The sequence below is a fragment of the Callorhinchus milii genome, unplaced genomic scaffold (assembly GCF_018977255.1).
Source record: "Callorhinchus milii isolate IMCB2004 unplaced genomic scaffold, IMCB_Cmil_1.0 Scaffold7, whole genome shotgun sequence".
In the NCBI taxonomy this organism is placed as follows: domain Eukaryota; kingdom Metazoa; phylum Chordata; class Chondrichthyes; order Chimaeriformes; family Callorhinchidae; genus Callorhinchus; species Callorhinchus milii.
In genome coordinates this window covers 13,301,867-13,316,703 of record NW_024704748.1, presented here as the reverse complement: position 1 = coordinate 13,316,703, position 14,837 = coordinate 13,301,867, and positions in this window count along the sequence as shown.

The window sequence follows — 14,837 nt, the reverse complement described above, 5'->3', positions numbered from 1 at the left end:
CAACTGTACTCAACACATTTGAGAATGTGCATTTTGTAGTCCTGATTTGTAAATTATTGTAAAATTGTAAATTATTCATCCACTTTCAAGAAAAACGTGTTGCATCACAGCATCAATTATTTGAAATGCTGTAGCTTCAAAAACAACATTGTTCCTGTTTATCATGAGCTCAAGTTAGTCCAAATTTGGTTAAAAAAATGTAGCTCAGTGATTGGAGCACTCGTCTCGCAAGCGAGAGACCTGGGATCGATTCCCAGCAGGGCAAAATGTTGGGCAAGTTTCCTTATTCCACACCCATTTACCTAGCAGTAAGTAGGAACCCGAGTGTTAGTCGATTGGCAGATCGCTTTTCCAGGGGTAATAATTCCTTCAAAAAATTAATAATAAATTGGTTACTTGAATCCACGACTGTTTGTGGGTCACTGCTCTGCAGAGTTGGCTGCAGTCTTTCACCCACAGAATACACAGTCAATTGACTTTACAGGATATTCTGTGAAGCACTTTGAGATGTCGCGAAGACGTGATGAAACGCAAGGATTATTAAGTATTTTCTCCTCCCTACCTCTTTATATCATTACTTTTTTTAAAAAAATTCTGCAGGTCAGGTCCATTAAGCAACGCTGATCAATGGACTGCAGTCATGCCATTAGGTCTCATCCTTCTGCCCTTGATCGAGGTCTATAAATTATAGATCCCTAAATTCAGATATCCTGCTTTTCAATGTGTTATAATAATAATAATCCTTGCATTTGATATAGCGCTTTTCACGTCGGGAGGATGTCCCAAAGCGCTTCACAGAACACACTGTAAAGTGAATTGACTGTATATTTGTGGGCGAACGCGGCAGCCAATTGCGCACAGCAATGTCCCACAAACAGTCGTAGATTGAAAATGACCAATTTAATTATTGTTTTTGGTTTTTGGAGGGATTATTATTAGGCGTGTGGAGTAAGGAAACTTGCCCAAGGTTTCGCCCTGCCTGGAATTGAACGCAGGTCTCTCGCTTGCAAAGCGAGTGCTCTAACCACTGAGCTACAGGACTCCTGTTGTATAGTTCTAGCTCGGGGTTCCAAGCAGCTATTTAGAGTTAGCCTAGCCTTAGACCATTAGCTGCAAACAGATATTGGAATCTAATATTATTCAACATAACTGCATCTTCCTGACTCTCATACCTTTGGAGAATCAGCCTTAAAAAATTTACATTTCATCTCTTCGAATATTATTTAATGCTCCTGCTTCTAAAATATGCTTGAGATTTACACTACAAATAATCAAGCCTGCATGTATAGTTTCATACTGTCCAGTAAGCATTTTTAAAATAAAAATATAGGTTTGTTGTAAACTTTGAAATAGACTGTATATGATAATGTTTGAAGGGTCCAGATTTTGACTACAGTATTTCCCATTTCTGCACCTTAAAGTTAAAATCTGAGGTTTTCTTTAAAAAAAAGCAAATTAAACAGAACTACTGTTAATCTTGTTGTAATAAACCAATGAAAATCAATAGGATCTAAAAATATCCCCCTTTCCAAATCCTCCAAAAATGTAATTCCAGTGAAGGAAATTTTTTTTCTGCCCAAAGTAATTTTTTCCTGTTTCAACTCAAACCCAATAATGCTGTTTGCAATTCTCAAACACCTATTTACAATGCTACACTGCACTCAAGCTGCGTTATCACATGAATCCAGCAATGGTACTGCACCTGAGCGAATTAACTGTTGAAGATTTCTACAAAGTGACTTATGATGAAAGTATACAATACTAGCAGTTACCATTAGAAACAAGCCTGCCAAGCCAAAGCACATGATTACAAAAGGAACTGAACAAATCCCTGAAACAAGTCATATAGCATCTTGTAGGCAGTTCAGTGAAGCAGCCAATGAAAGCTGTGCAGATAAACAATTTTAACAGCAGGGTGAATTGTACAAAGTCTCTTTTTGGAGGGGGGTATAACTTCAAAATAGGCATTTGGAAAATGTTTACAGTGAAACACAAGTTCAGAAAATTAAATTGATTAAATAAAAGCTATATCTGGCATATTCTGGAAGCAAAACATTTCTATTTCACAAAATGTAATGACCTTGTGCATCTTAGGAGTAATACAATAGTGTGCCGTATTCTTGTGAAAGAGTCGAACAATCTGGGTAAAAAATGAGCTTCACTGAGAATACTGGAAAGCAATCACCTCCAAAATCGCTGAAAAAAAAATCAGAGACACTGCTCTACTCAATCTTCTAAATGATCCAGTAATTGTTAGGTTTACAGCACTACTTTATTTTAAATCAACTTTTAGTCAGATATCTAACATATGACTAAATGTATGGCCCTTTTACTGTAGATTGGACTGCAAAATTAGAATGCATCACTGATGCAGCAGATACCAGCTTTACCACACAAATACAGCACAGTAACAGTTCACATTATGCAGAGACGAATTTCATCAGTCTCAGCTAAGGGAAGGAAAAAAAAGTGTCCTTATAAATGACTAAAACTGCCAAAACAAGTCACTCATTAACTGCATGCAAAGAAATTTCTAGCTTTGTAATGCTAGAAATATTTTTCCATGTAGTTAATCAGTGACTTGTTCCGGCAGTTTTAGCTAATTATTTGCTTAATATTCAAGGCATATGGAACCACTACAGACGGTGACAGATAAAATGGACAAAGGCAGCTCAGTAGGGAGATAAAATGGACAAGGACATCTCAGTGGGAATTTTTGTGTGTGTGAACAGACATGATGAAAAGTTTGACAGGCTGTTCGACCAATCAGTACAACTCATCACTAATTAACAAAATTCAGAAATCCTGCACACCAAGACCAAGAAGAGAAACAGATAATAGCAAGTGCTCTTGTGCTACTGCTACTGATAAATATATCAAGGTAACAGTAGAAACCTCTACACTGCAGCTGGCTTGTGCCATACATGTCCCTAAATACATTCACGAAGGTATGGAGGTACTAAACTAGATAACACACTTTTCTCTAAGAGTCATTTGCCTCAAAAGCACCTACTAAGCAGGAAAAAGAAACATAAAACCAGTTAAAGTTGTCACAATACCCTCCATGTTTTTTAAGTAAGGAATCTGACCAATCAGCTGTAAAATTTTACATTTTACTGCATAAATGCCTCACTGGAATGGTCCATAAAGTAGTCACACATTTTATGTTCAAAAGAAAATGCAAAGCCTGTAAATCACACAAAATTTGCCTATTTATCCTGCTGGAACAATTATTAAAATAAAACCTTTGATTCATACATTAAAAACTCTACTACTCTCATCTTTGCTGTTTTACTACAATTCCCCTCCCCAACTGCTACTGGATGTTCATACAATTAGCTTTCAAAAGGAAATTTTCAATTATTTACGAACCACACCAATTTATTAAGATGCGGTACATGGAAGCCTAAAATATCCAATATAATGGATGTTAGAAATTGGTGAATGATTGAGGTGTCCATGATCTGTGGATTCTGTAAGTCTACAGAAATGCTTCAGCTTCCATGATGAATCAGAAAATATATTTAGTAAGCAGCTGGGTCACATAAACTGAAAAGATCTCAGGCTTAATTCCCTGCTTTTGCTGAGTTAACTTCCTCATGGAGGACATTTTTATTATTTTAAATCCCTAGTTTGAGGAAAAGAAAAAATCTGCCAGGGTTCTGAATGTGCACATACCTCAAATGAGATAACCGCACAGCTAGCCCACAACACTCACTATCGAGGCTCACATGTAAATAGACACAACTTGGGTGAAGTACCAGAGGCACGTACCATCCATAAAACCCAAACTTGCTATAGTACACTGATAATGGGGAAATCACATTTTGCTTCCCGCCTATACAAACAGATGGTAAACAGTGATGGTGCTGCTACACCCAGATAAATTAATCAGGAAAATTCAGATCTGTTAAATTTCATGAGCTTGTTTTGCTGTAAACTGTTGCCGAAGTCGATAAACAGACGCAGGTGTCCTTTTAATGAGCTCCATTTCCCAATCACTCTTCTCAGGATTGCTGACTTGGTACTGCAGTGCCATAACTAACAAAGCAAAAGAACAACCTAGCACCTGGAAGCACCATTAGTCTTATCAAGCATACACTACTCTAATGCAATATCTAGGATCTTAAAATATTACTCTTAAAAATGCAATACAGCATTTCCTTTAAAATTTACATTAAGTCAAATATTGCACTTTTCTGTCAATCACAACAGACAAAAGTTCACAAGGACCACATATACAGATCGAACATTCAGGAGCCAGACAGCTGCTACAAGTAGTATCTAAAATGTAGGTGATGAAAAATTATCAAATTGTAATTCCTTTTCAAACATTTCAATCATTTTTTCATGAAAAATGATACAACAAAACTATTTTAAATCGAACAAACAATACAGTTTCAAAGAAATCTTCACCCACTTAATCAAATTGTTGCAAATAATATTGTACATTATACATAATCTAAAGAGTAGTTTTGGAACCTGCATTAAATTTAACAAAAACAATGTTTCCTTCTACCTTGGCTCCTGAAGTCAAGGAAAACTGGAAAGATATTTGCTTAATGGATGATTAGTTTGAAACATGTTATCGCTGAATCCTGGGTGGTAGAAAAGGATTTATGATTTTGTGGCAAGATTTTACAAACATTTTTAATAGAATAGATTGAACTGATCACACAGCATTTACTGAAGAATGCCATACCGCATGAAGCAATTTTTAATTCTGAAATATTACTACCTTGAAATTGTATCTGAAGAGCCTTGGAAAAAAGTGCAGACATGAACATCTAAAAAAATGTAAAAAAAGTCCTCAACATTGCTGTACTTTCCTCAAAAGCAGGCTCAAATCTAAAGTAATTTGGATTCTATTTCTGATCTACGCATTTTTGAAAAATATTCTATAATTCTTGTATTTAAAAGAAACAAATCTGCCAGAAAAAAAGGCCTTTCTGGTGATCCAGTAACATAGCTGAGATATGCAAATTCAGAAAGTTGCAGTTCACTCCCGACTCTGGGCACCCTACAATTGGGCTCAGTGTCCTCATGTTACAATTAGGCATGGTAGCATTTCCCAATCACGATGCAGTGACTATTAGAAATTGCCTAAGTGGACTTTAGGTGATGACAAGATCATGTCATCTGCCTCCTGGCTTGCAAATGATGCACACTTCAGTGAAGGGGAACAAAAACAATACTGTTAGTATGATACAATCTTCACACTAATCAAATTCCTTTTGGAAACTTTACAAAGTAGGGCAGTCATTTCAGATGAAGATGGACAATGTTTGCTATGTACGCTAATGGCAATCATATGTGCAAAGAGACAAGCGGTCGTCCATGTTTCTGTGGTTAATTCAACAATTATTTCTAATGACTGTTTCCTCAGGCTGAACTACTGTACCAGACTGTGCTACTGGAATCATAGTTAACTAGTCGAGACGAATGTGACCCTGAACCGTCTGGCAAATTCTGTTGTCTAGAGTTTGACTTGAAGACCCAAAATATTTGTAGAACTGTCAATTCTTGTTCAGGTTGTGTTCAGTCAAGCAAGATTTCACATTTTTTTAAAAAAAACTCTGGGTTATAATGGATACAAAGTTTTTGAAGGTAGCAGGACAGGTTGATTGAGCTGTTAAAAAAAAGCATATGGGATCCTTCGTTTTATAAACTGAAGCATCGAGTACAAAAGCAAGGAAGTTCCGCTAAACCTTTACAAGTCACTGGTCAGGCCTCAGCTGGAGTATTGTGTACAGTTCTGGGCACTACACTTTAGGAAGGATATCAATGCCTTGGAGAGGGTGCAGGGGAGATTTAGCAGAATGGTACCAGGGATGAAGGACTTTAGTTATGTGGAGAGACTAGAGAAGCTAGGAATGTTCTCCTTAGAGCAGCAACAACTTGCATTTATATAGCACCCTTCATGCGAGGTAGTGTGCCAGAGCGCTTGAAGTAAAGGGGAGATTTAATAAAGGATTTTCAAAATATGGGGGGTTTTAATAGAGTAAATAGGGGTAAACTGTTTCCACTGGCAGGTGGGCCGGCAACCTGGGGTCATAGATTTAAGATAATTGGCAAGAGAACCAGAGGTGAGACGAGGAGAAATATTTTTAGAGTTGTTACAGTCTGGAATGCACTACCTGAAAGGGTGGTGGAAACAGATTCAATAACATTTTTCAAAAGGGAATTGGATAAGTACTTGAAAAGGAAAATATTGCAAAGATATGGGGAAAGAGTGGGACTGATTGGGTAGCTCTTCCAAAGAGCCGGCATAATGGCCCGAATGGCTGTGCTGTAATATTCTATGATTCTGTATACAGTATAGCTGATGCAGCACTTTCCTCTATAATAGTCAAGGTTTGTCACTTGCCTGCATGCTTCAATGGAATTTATTTCATTAAGACCTTCTCTAGAACGAATGAAAGAAAGTAAAACAGGGTTAGCAGGATTTTGTTATTCAAATTACACCCTCTGCATGGTGACGACAAATCAGCAATGAGAACAACATGCAGAAGCTGCTTAAACTAACCACCTCTCAGCAGGTGCAAGAGACACACAAACAGATCCAACTTCAAGACTGTTCCAAGGATTGAATAGGTGTCAGACCTACAACCTTGATGTACAGAATTTCACCCTTTTTACTGAAATGTACTTCTGTAGCTAAAATTAACTCTGCAACATATTTGAAGAACTTGTTAAATTAATGCTACCATGACTTTACTGCAGCATGGAACAGCTATGGATTTATGATTCCAACAAAGAGGCTCAATTTCATAGAAATTATGCAGGTTTATGTGTAGTGGACTGAGGCCTTTCAGCCATTTAATTTTAAGTAATTTGAAGAGCACCATCCATCCTATTAAAAGCACCCAACAGTTACAAACAAACATTCTTTGTTTCCTATGCAAGCCATTAGCGTTAATGTGAGAATGTTATCCACTATCTTTATATATATAGTATAGCAAATGCAAGGATGATTATTATTATATGATGTAGAACTCTCTAGTTTGAAAGTTCAGAATTTTCCCTAACAATCTTTATTTTAAAAAATTCTGTTTGTTAGCCAGATCTACAAGCAAGGTGATGATAAAGCTATGAATATTTAAAAAAAGAAACATTTTTTTATCATGTTTCTACCTTTTACACACAAACAATGAAGCCAAGGAAAGCCAATGGACAAGTTCTTTCATCAGCAATGTACAGCTGACATCTCTCATGTGCCATAATTTCTGATTGTTTGTTTCTCTGCCCTCTAACCTCCAAATGATTCAGGAAATGTGAATACGGGCAGCAATATAATAAATTTCTAGCTATCATCCTATACTGTCGATCTCTCAGACTTCCCAATTTGTTATATTGCTGCCCATGCTTACATTTGCTGAATCATTCAGCAATATTGATTCTTATCCAATTTTAGCCATAGTTGCAATTGGTATTTTATACAAACAGACCTGGAGGACTATTTTTAATCTCAGCAAAAGTTGCAAACCTGCTAAAAATGCATCAGCATCAATGAAGCTTTTCTCTCATTTAAAAATTCCAATGCAGCAGGAGACATAGAATCATAAATAATCCATCGGAATGAGACTACAGAGAATATTCCATCGCAAACAATGGGCACTAGGGATAATAATCCTTGCATTTGATATAGCGCCTTTCACGTCTTCTAGATATCTCAAAGCACTTCACAGAATATATTATAAATATACTGTAAAGTGAATTGACTGTATATTTGTGGGCGGCCAATTTCACACAGCAGTGTTCCACAAACAGTCGTGGATTGATGACCAAATTATTATTTTGTTTTCTTAAGGGTTTATTATCAGGCATGTGGAGCAAGAAAACTTGCCCAAGGTTACGCCCTGCCAGGAATCAAACCCAGGTCTCTCATTTGTGAGGCAAGTGCTCTAACTTCTGAGCTGCAGGACTCCACAGGATAAGGTCTTACCTGAAAATCAAGGTCTGCAGTAAGTAAGCTGTTGGCAAGTCTCTGTTTACTGTTTGTATCTTTGTCTTTCTGTTCCTTTTTTCATGTCCTTTCTGTGCCCCCCTCTATCCCCATACCATCTCCCTGTGGGCTTGTTAATCTAAAGATTCTTTGTCACACTCATCCTGTCTTTGTACCTTCCCGTCCTCTTTTTCCTTCATTTCTCTCTCTTCCTTCTCAATCACATTTATTCTTGTTAATGTGATCCTCTTCTCTAAGAAAATACAGGATGGATAGTTTTACTTTGTGGATAGATGGACCCGCGGCTCATTTTATGACAAACTCAATTCATAGAAAAATTGCCAGCAGAGATTCATTCCATCAATCTGTGCCTACACTCAACTGAAATGCCAGAGATAAAGACAGCGTGCAAATCCAATATACCTCCTATCCACTGTATGCTTTTAACATGCTATATAGTTTTCATTATTTCCACCTAAATGTCTCCCCTTCTCTCCTGAAAGTATTTGGCTTTTTTTTCCCTCGGACTGGGATATTGTTCCACAAGTACAGGGTGTCTTCCATTGTCTCACCCAAGTGGCTATTATTCATGTTTGGCCATCAGCAGCACATTCAGAGATTACTCACTCCCGGGAGAAAATTGTCCTCATCAAACATCCACATAGTGCACTTCCAGCAGGATTTACTAGATAGTGATTCATAACTAATTCTCCATAATCCCCACCCCCCCCACCCAAACAACCTAGAGCGCTGAGGTCAGCTGCTGTATACTCTGGAAGAGATCAGCTAGCTCTCCAGAAACTAAGGATTCAACATGGGATGCTCCAGGTCTGTAAGGCTCAGGAATTAACTGAACAAACTTGTTGAACAATATATTTTGTTTTATGATGTAAAGGAAATCACAGGTTCAATTATTAGAACTATATCCTGGAACAACCTGTTCCAAACAGCGCAGTAACTACAGTAATCCTCACAGCTAAGGCAAAATGTTATACATTACTTTACCTACCACTGATTCAGATTACAGTACTAGCACAACTTGTATATAGGAAAGGAAGGAAATTTATCATTTGGTAGCTATTTGTAATTCATTATTCCACAAGGATTAGCTGACAAACATTTTGAAAGATCACAAAACCCAGGACATCCGCTTCAACCAGTATAGAGACACTATCACCACAGAACAGAAACAACTCTGTGTATTGTATATTGTATTTTTAACAAAAGCACTTCTTCCTCCTATCAATAAACTTTATGCGTTTTCATTTCCTTTGCCATGAAATGTACTTAGAATAAAATAAAGTTCATTCTCATCAGATCCAATTATTACAAATGTGTACAATACACAATTCACTTAAAGGAAAAAATCCATTTTGATCTGTATATATTTTCACTGAAAAACTAGCAAAATTATATAATAAACAACAAAATGTCAGCTCTGGAACATTTGCATTGATTTCTATTGACACACATTCGCTGCAGGATACTTTCCCCATTTTAAACTTTGAACAAGAACAGCCATTAATTTCACAGCTAATACTCAATTTCAACAGTACTCATTAAAATAAGATCTCAAAATAAAAACTACAGAACACAATTTTTCTGTTCTGGGAATACACCCGAGAGTTGAGAAAACAAATGTGCATTAGGAAGGAATGAAGGATACCAGTGCTCAACTGCTTGAGGTATTAGGGGCTATCATAGAGCACCAGCATGGTTTCCAAAGGAAAAGATCATGTCTAACTAATTTAGCGGATTTCTACAAGATGACTAAGCTGTTAGGTGCTTGGTTACCGGTAGACTATCACCCTCGATTTTCAAAAAGGCTTCAACAAGATCCCAGAAATGGAGCTCTCCTGAACAAAATTAGAACAAAAACACTGAAGATGGAGCACTGGTCATTCGGTGGATTGATAACTGCTGAGCAACAGAAGGGAGTGGGTCATTTAAGAGAGAGGGATCCTATTGGGGGGTTGTTTCCAGTGGCATTATGCAGCGGGTCCCTCTTCTATTTATATTAAATCATAAACACCTTAGCCATTTTCGCTGTTCATCAAGGTATCTTTAATATCTTTAACATCCTCCTGAAAAAGCAGACAGGGCCTGTATTTAATGCTTTACTCAAAAGATGGCACCTTCAACAACACACCGACTCTCTAACATTGCACCTGAATTGGAATGTCAGAAACGATTATCTCTAGTCCCCACATGAGGTGAACCCAAAATCCTCTGACCTAGAAATTAGAGTGCTGACACAAACTTGCAGCATCAACATTCAATCTATATCTGCAGATATATATATATATATGTATTGAAAGAACAAAGTGCAGCATTCCTCAGGGCTCTGTCCTTGCTCCCCTACTCATTTCTCTTCAATATCTATTTGCTCCCACTTGGTGACATCATCCCTGTACAGACATGGGGTCAACTTCCACATGTATACAGATGACACCCAACTCTACGGCTCTGCCTCCACCCTTGACTCCAGGACCACTGCTGACCTGACAGAATGTCTGTCAGACATCAAGTCCTGGATGAGAGCTAACTTTCTTCAGTTGAACATCAACAAGACCGAGGCTCTCCTGATTGGCTCTCGTCAGCACCTCCTCACCTCAGGTGCTGACAGCATCACCACCCATGGTTGTACACTCCACCTTGCTAAGCCAGTCTGGAACCTTGGCGACTTGCTTGACCCTCAACTATCCTTTCTACCCCACATCTATGCCATGACCCACTTTGCCTTCCCTCATCGCTGCAACATCGCCTGGCTCCGCCACTGCCTCATGCCACAGACTGTCGAAACTCTCATACATGCTTTCATTACATCCAGGCTTGATTTCAAACTCATTGCTTGTCGGCCTCCCCAACTCCTCCCTCCATAGGCTGCAGATCATCCAGAACTCTGCAGCCCCCGTTCTCTACCACACCAGGCTCCGTGACCCGATCACCCGCATACTTGCCTGACTCCACTGGCTTCCCATCACACAGAGGATACAGTTCAAGATCCTGGTCCTCACTTTCAAAGCCCTCCATGGTCTTGCTTCCCCCCTACCTCTGCGACCTCCTAACCCCCTACCATCCTGCTCACTCCGTCCATTCAGCAGGCTCCAGCCTGCTTCACATCCCCCGCCTCGCTCGCCCCACTACTGGCGGGCGGGCCTTCTGCCACTCTGCCCCCACCCTTTGGAACTCTATCCCGGAGTCCCTCTACTTCACCCCCTCGCATGCCTCCTTCAAGACCCATCTCAAGACCCTCCTCTTCGACCGTGCTTTCAATCTCCCTGATTTCCCCGCCTGCCCTCCACGCTCCTCGACCCCAAATCCGAAATTCTGTCTGTCCAGCACCTTGGGACGTCCTCCTAACATGAAAGGCACTATACAAATGCTAAGTATTATTAACAAGTATGGTTGTTGTGGTTTAATAATGCATAACTTTGTTCTGTTTGAGAAAATCTGAAATCCATCAATTGTACTTCTGCAGATTTTATTTTTCTATGTCAGCCAAATCTAGCTATTGCAACCAAAAATGCAAACTTTAGTTTATCACCTTTTCACTTATATACAAAGGTCCACAAAATGCCTGCAATAATTTATTCTGGTTTGATCTATAATCCATATGGAAAAAATCCTGTCAACTGTAACAGTTATTAAAATGTTACTAAAATCCTACTATAAATGTGACCTAAATGTATCTTTGCAGACAAATAACTTTAAAAGGGTATTCACTTTGTCACTGCTCTGCATATGCTCAAAAAGGCAACAATTTCTCCTTAGAAAATTACAAAAATGAATAATCTAATTTAAAATTTACACAGATATTCAATGCCACTATATGATTCACAAGATTAATTGGACTATACCAATTATTTTTTTCAGCATGAACGTTCTATAGATTTAATGACTTCAAAAGAACCTCACATCTGAATTACAGGAGGCAAGCTAGCCACTTGCCAAGTGCCAAGACTGGCTTTAGCTGCTGAAAAATATTTTCACGTGGCCATTCAGATGTTTTGTCTGTATTAAGAACTCACCAGGTGGAGAACTGCTAGCACAAAACTCTCAATCTTTGCTGCATCTAATGCACTTCGGCACAAAAACTGGGTTATTAAATTCTAAATTCAATTCTTGCATTGCTTTTTTGAAAGTCTTCAATTAAACCACAAATGGCTATTCCTCTTCAACAGAACAACAGTTAACACAACTTTCATATGTATGAGATGCATTAAATGTATCTATTGAGATTTGCCCCATATACTTATAATGCAATGACAATTCAATAATATCAACCTAAATACTATTATTTGTTTAAATATTTTTGTTGGCTATCATGTTGCTCATTAGACTCCCTAGTTAGTAAGTACAGTTTATTTTCCTTTTGTTATACTAAAAGACCCACCCAAATAGATTTATTTATATAATAGCGCTGCTTTTCATCACACAAAATTGAAAACATTATATCTAGCTAAAAATTATTCCAAACTATGGGTTACGGTTCTCTTTTGTTCCTATATTGTTTTAAAGAAATGTTATTTCACAGTAACCTACTTAGTAACCTTCATATTGCAATATTTACAACTCCACCTGCCAATTGTGATAGCAAACTAAACCACAAGCAAAACAATCAAAGCTATTTTCACACCAAGAAAGTTACTGTCCATCCCTAGGAATTTTTTCCAACATACATCATCCTAGAATTGTTTTATCTGAATTACTTATCACAATGGGCTCAGCTGATAAGCATGTACATACTACTTGCAATTAGCCAAGGGTATGCACCAATAAATTCAACCCCGTAACAATCATGCCTTCATTTCATATGCATACCGATTCTCTGATTTGTTCCAGACAAATTGAATAAACATTGGAAGGAACAGAACCCTGAATTAGCTTCAACAAGGACCACTCTTTTATCTGGACAGTGTATTTGTTCACACGATTTGAGGTGAAAATGGTACAACTATAACTGGAATGTAAAATATTCACTAACACAGGTTCTACATCATTTGTACATAATTGCTTGTCTTGATAAATTCAATCACATCATTGAAATCTTCACCCCCAAAAAAGTTCACCTTAGCATTCAAAACATACTCAGCTTAGAAGTGAACTGGACTGTCAACTTAAAAAAAAATTCATACCAAAAAACCTAACTATATTCTCGGTTTAATGCTTCTGACTAAGTTTAGGAAACCTGGACTGCTTAAGTAAGTTAAATAGATGTTATGGTTTACTAATATAATTTCAAAAATAAATCAAATAGCTCCAATTTTATACTGGATTTATTGTGCTTCTCTACACGTCTTGTGCTAACTCTCAACTGTCTTGACTTTCAAAATTGACTTCTGTTTATTGAAAAAGAGTTAATATATCCCACACTTTTTTTAACATCCTATGTGTGCTTGTTGATAGAATCAATTATAAAACGCCCTGCAGCTTTACACTTCCATGAATATTTTGCCATGTGTTCCGCTTCACTCTCCATATTGCTTTCAAAGTCTGTTGAGAAAAGATTCCCGCTTGTTGACTCACCCTAGGGATATTATACTTCTTTTGCAGATGATATTAACACTTTTCCTAATACTAGTACTTGAAATCAGCAACAGAAAATCTGATAAATGCCACCTCCTCACAGTTCCCAGAGAAGATGGTACGCATCTTTAGTTTAAAAAGAATGGTAACCTTGCAGCAAGTGTTCTATGCTGACTAATATCTGAACACTACCTTTATCAGTATTAGGGGCTAAACATCTTGCGACCATAACCAGCTGCAATATTTATTTGGCAAGTCACATGACTTGGTGACAACATTCAGCTTGTACCCTTGTACCACACAAGATAACTATTCATGGACCAGTTTCTCATTTCATTCATTCACAATAAAATTGTTTGTTTCTTTTGTACATTAGATTAGCAGTAGAACATAACTACTGGACATTACTAAAATAAATTTAGGCAGCTTTCACAACATTTAAAAAAAACTAATTTGCAGTCGGTTAGTGGGAAGCAAAAAAATGCTGGATTCACTGTCTGACATTCCCAACATTTCCTGTTCCATTTTCAGAAGCCACAGAGCTCCAAATATTAATTTACCAGCTAAGTGATGAGTCTTGACCAAAATTAATCAAGTAAAATTGACACAGCAAAATATTAAAAATAATTGACCCAGGTTTAATCCACACATGCATATCTCCAGTGGAGATCATTGGTTACCTGATTTTCCTCTCCGTAACTACAACACTCAGATCGGGAATCACACCTGGGATCTTCCCAGTCTGTGTGGCTGGCTCATCTACTTGCATGAAAAGTTCACTGAACCCATTGGGAGAATCTTGATTATTCGAAAATTATTTAAGGAACCCACAAGTCTGTGAAGAAAGCTCAACAATATAATTATTGTGAATTCTTCATTTAAGAACTGCTTGAAACCAGGTTTAGTCCCTCTGTGCATTACCTCCTTTTAAATAACTTAAATAATTTGATATTCTTCAGGAAAGTGCATAACATTAGTTCCCAAGCTACCTCTAGCAGCCTGAAAATATTTTTAAAAAACTCACAAGACATTAAATATACAAAACATTTAGGATGATGAGCCAGCTACAATTCCTCTTTAACCAATCAAATTGTTGCTATATTTACAAAACAGACCCAATATAAATGTCCAAAATACTGTACACCGGGAGTAAAATAGAACAACCTGAATTTCAGCAAAACAAAGATTAATCACAATTCAAAATATGAACTCTAATCCAATATTTGCTATAAACTCGTGATCCTGATAAACCATACATTTTCCAATATACACACTATAATCACCATCACCAAGGTTTTTGACAATAAATGTGCCAAACAGGATTATGGATTTGGCCTGCACTTTTCTAGCATTATAAACAAGA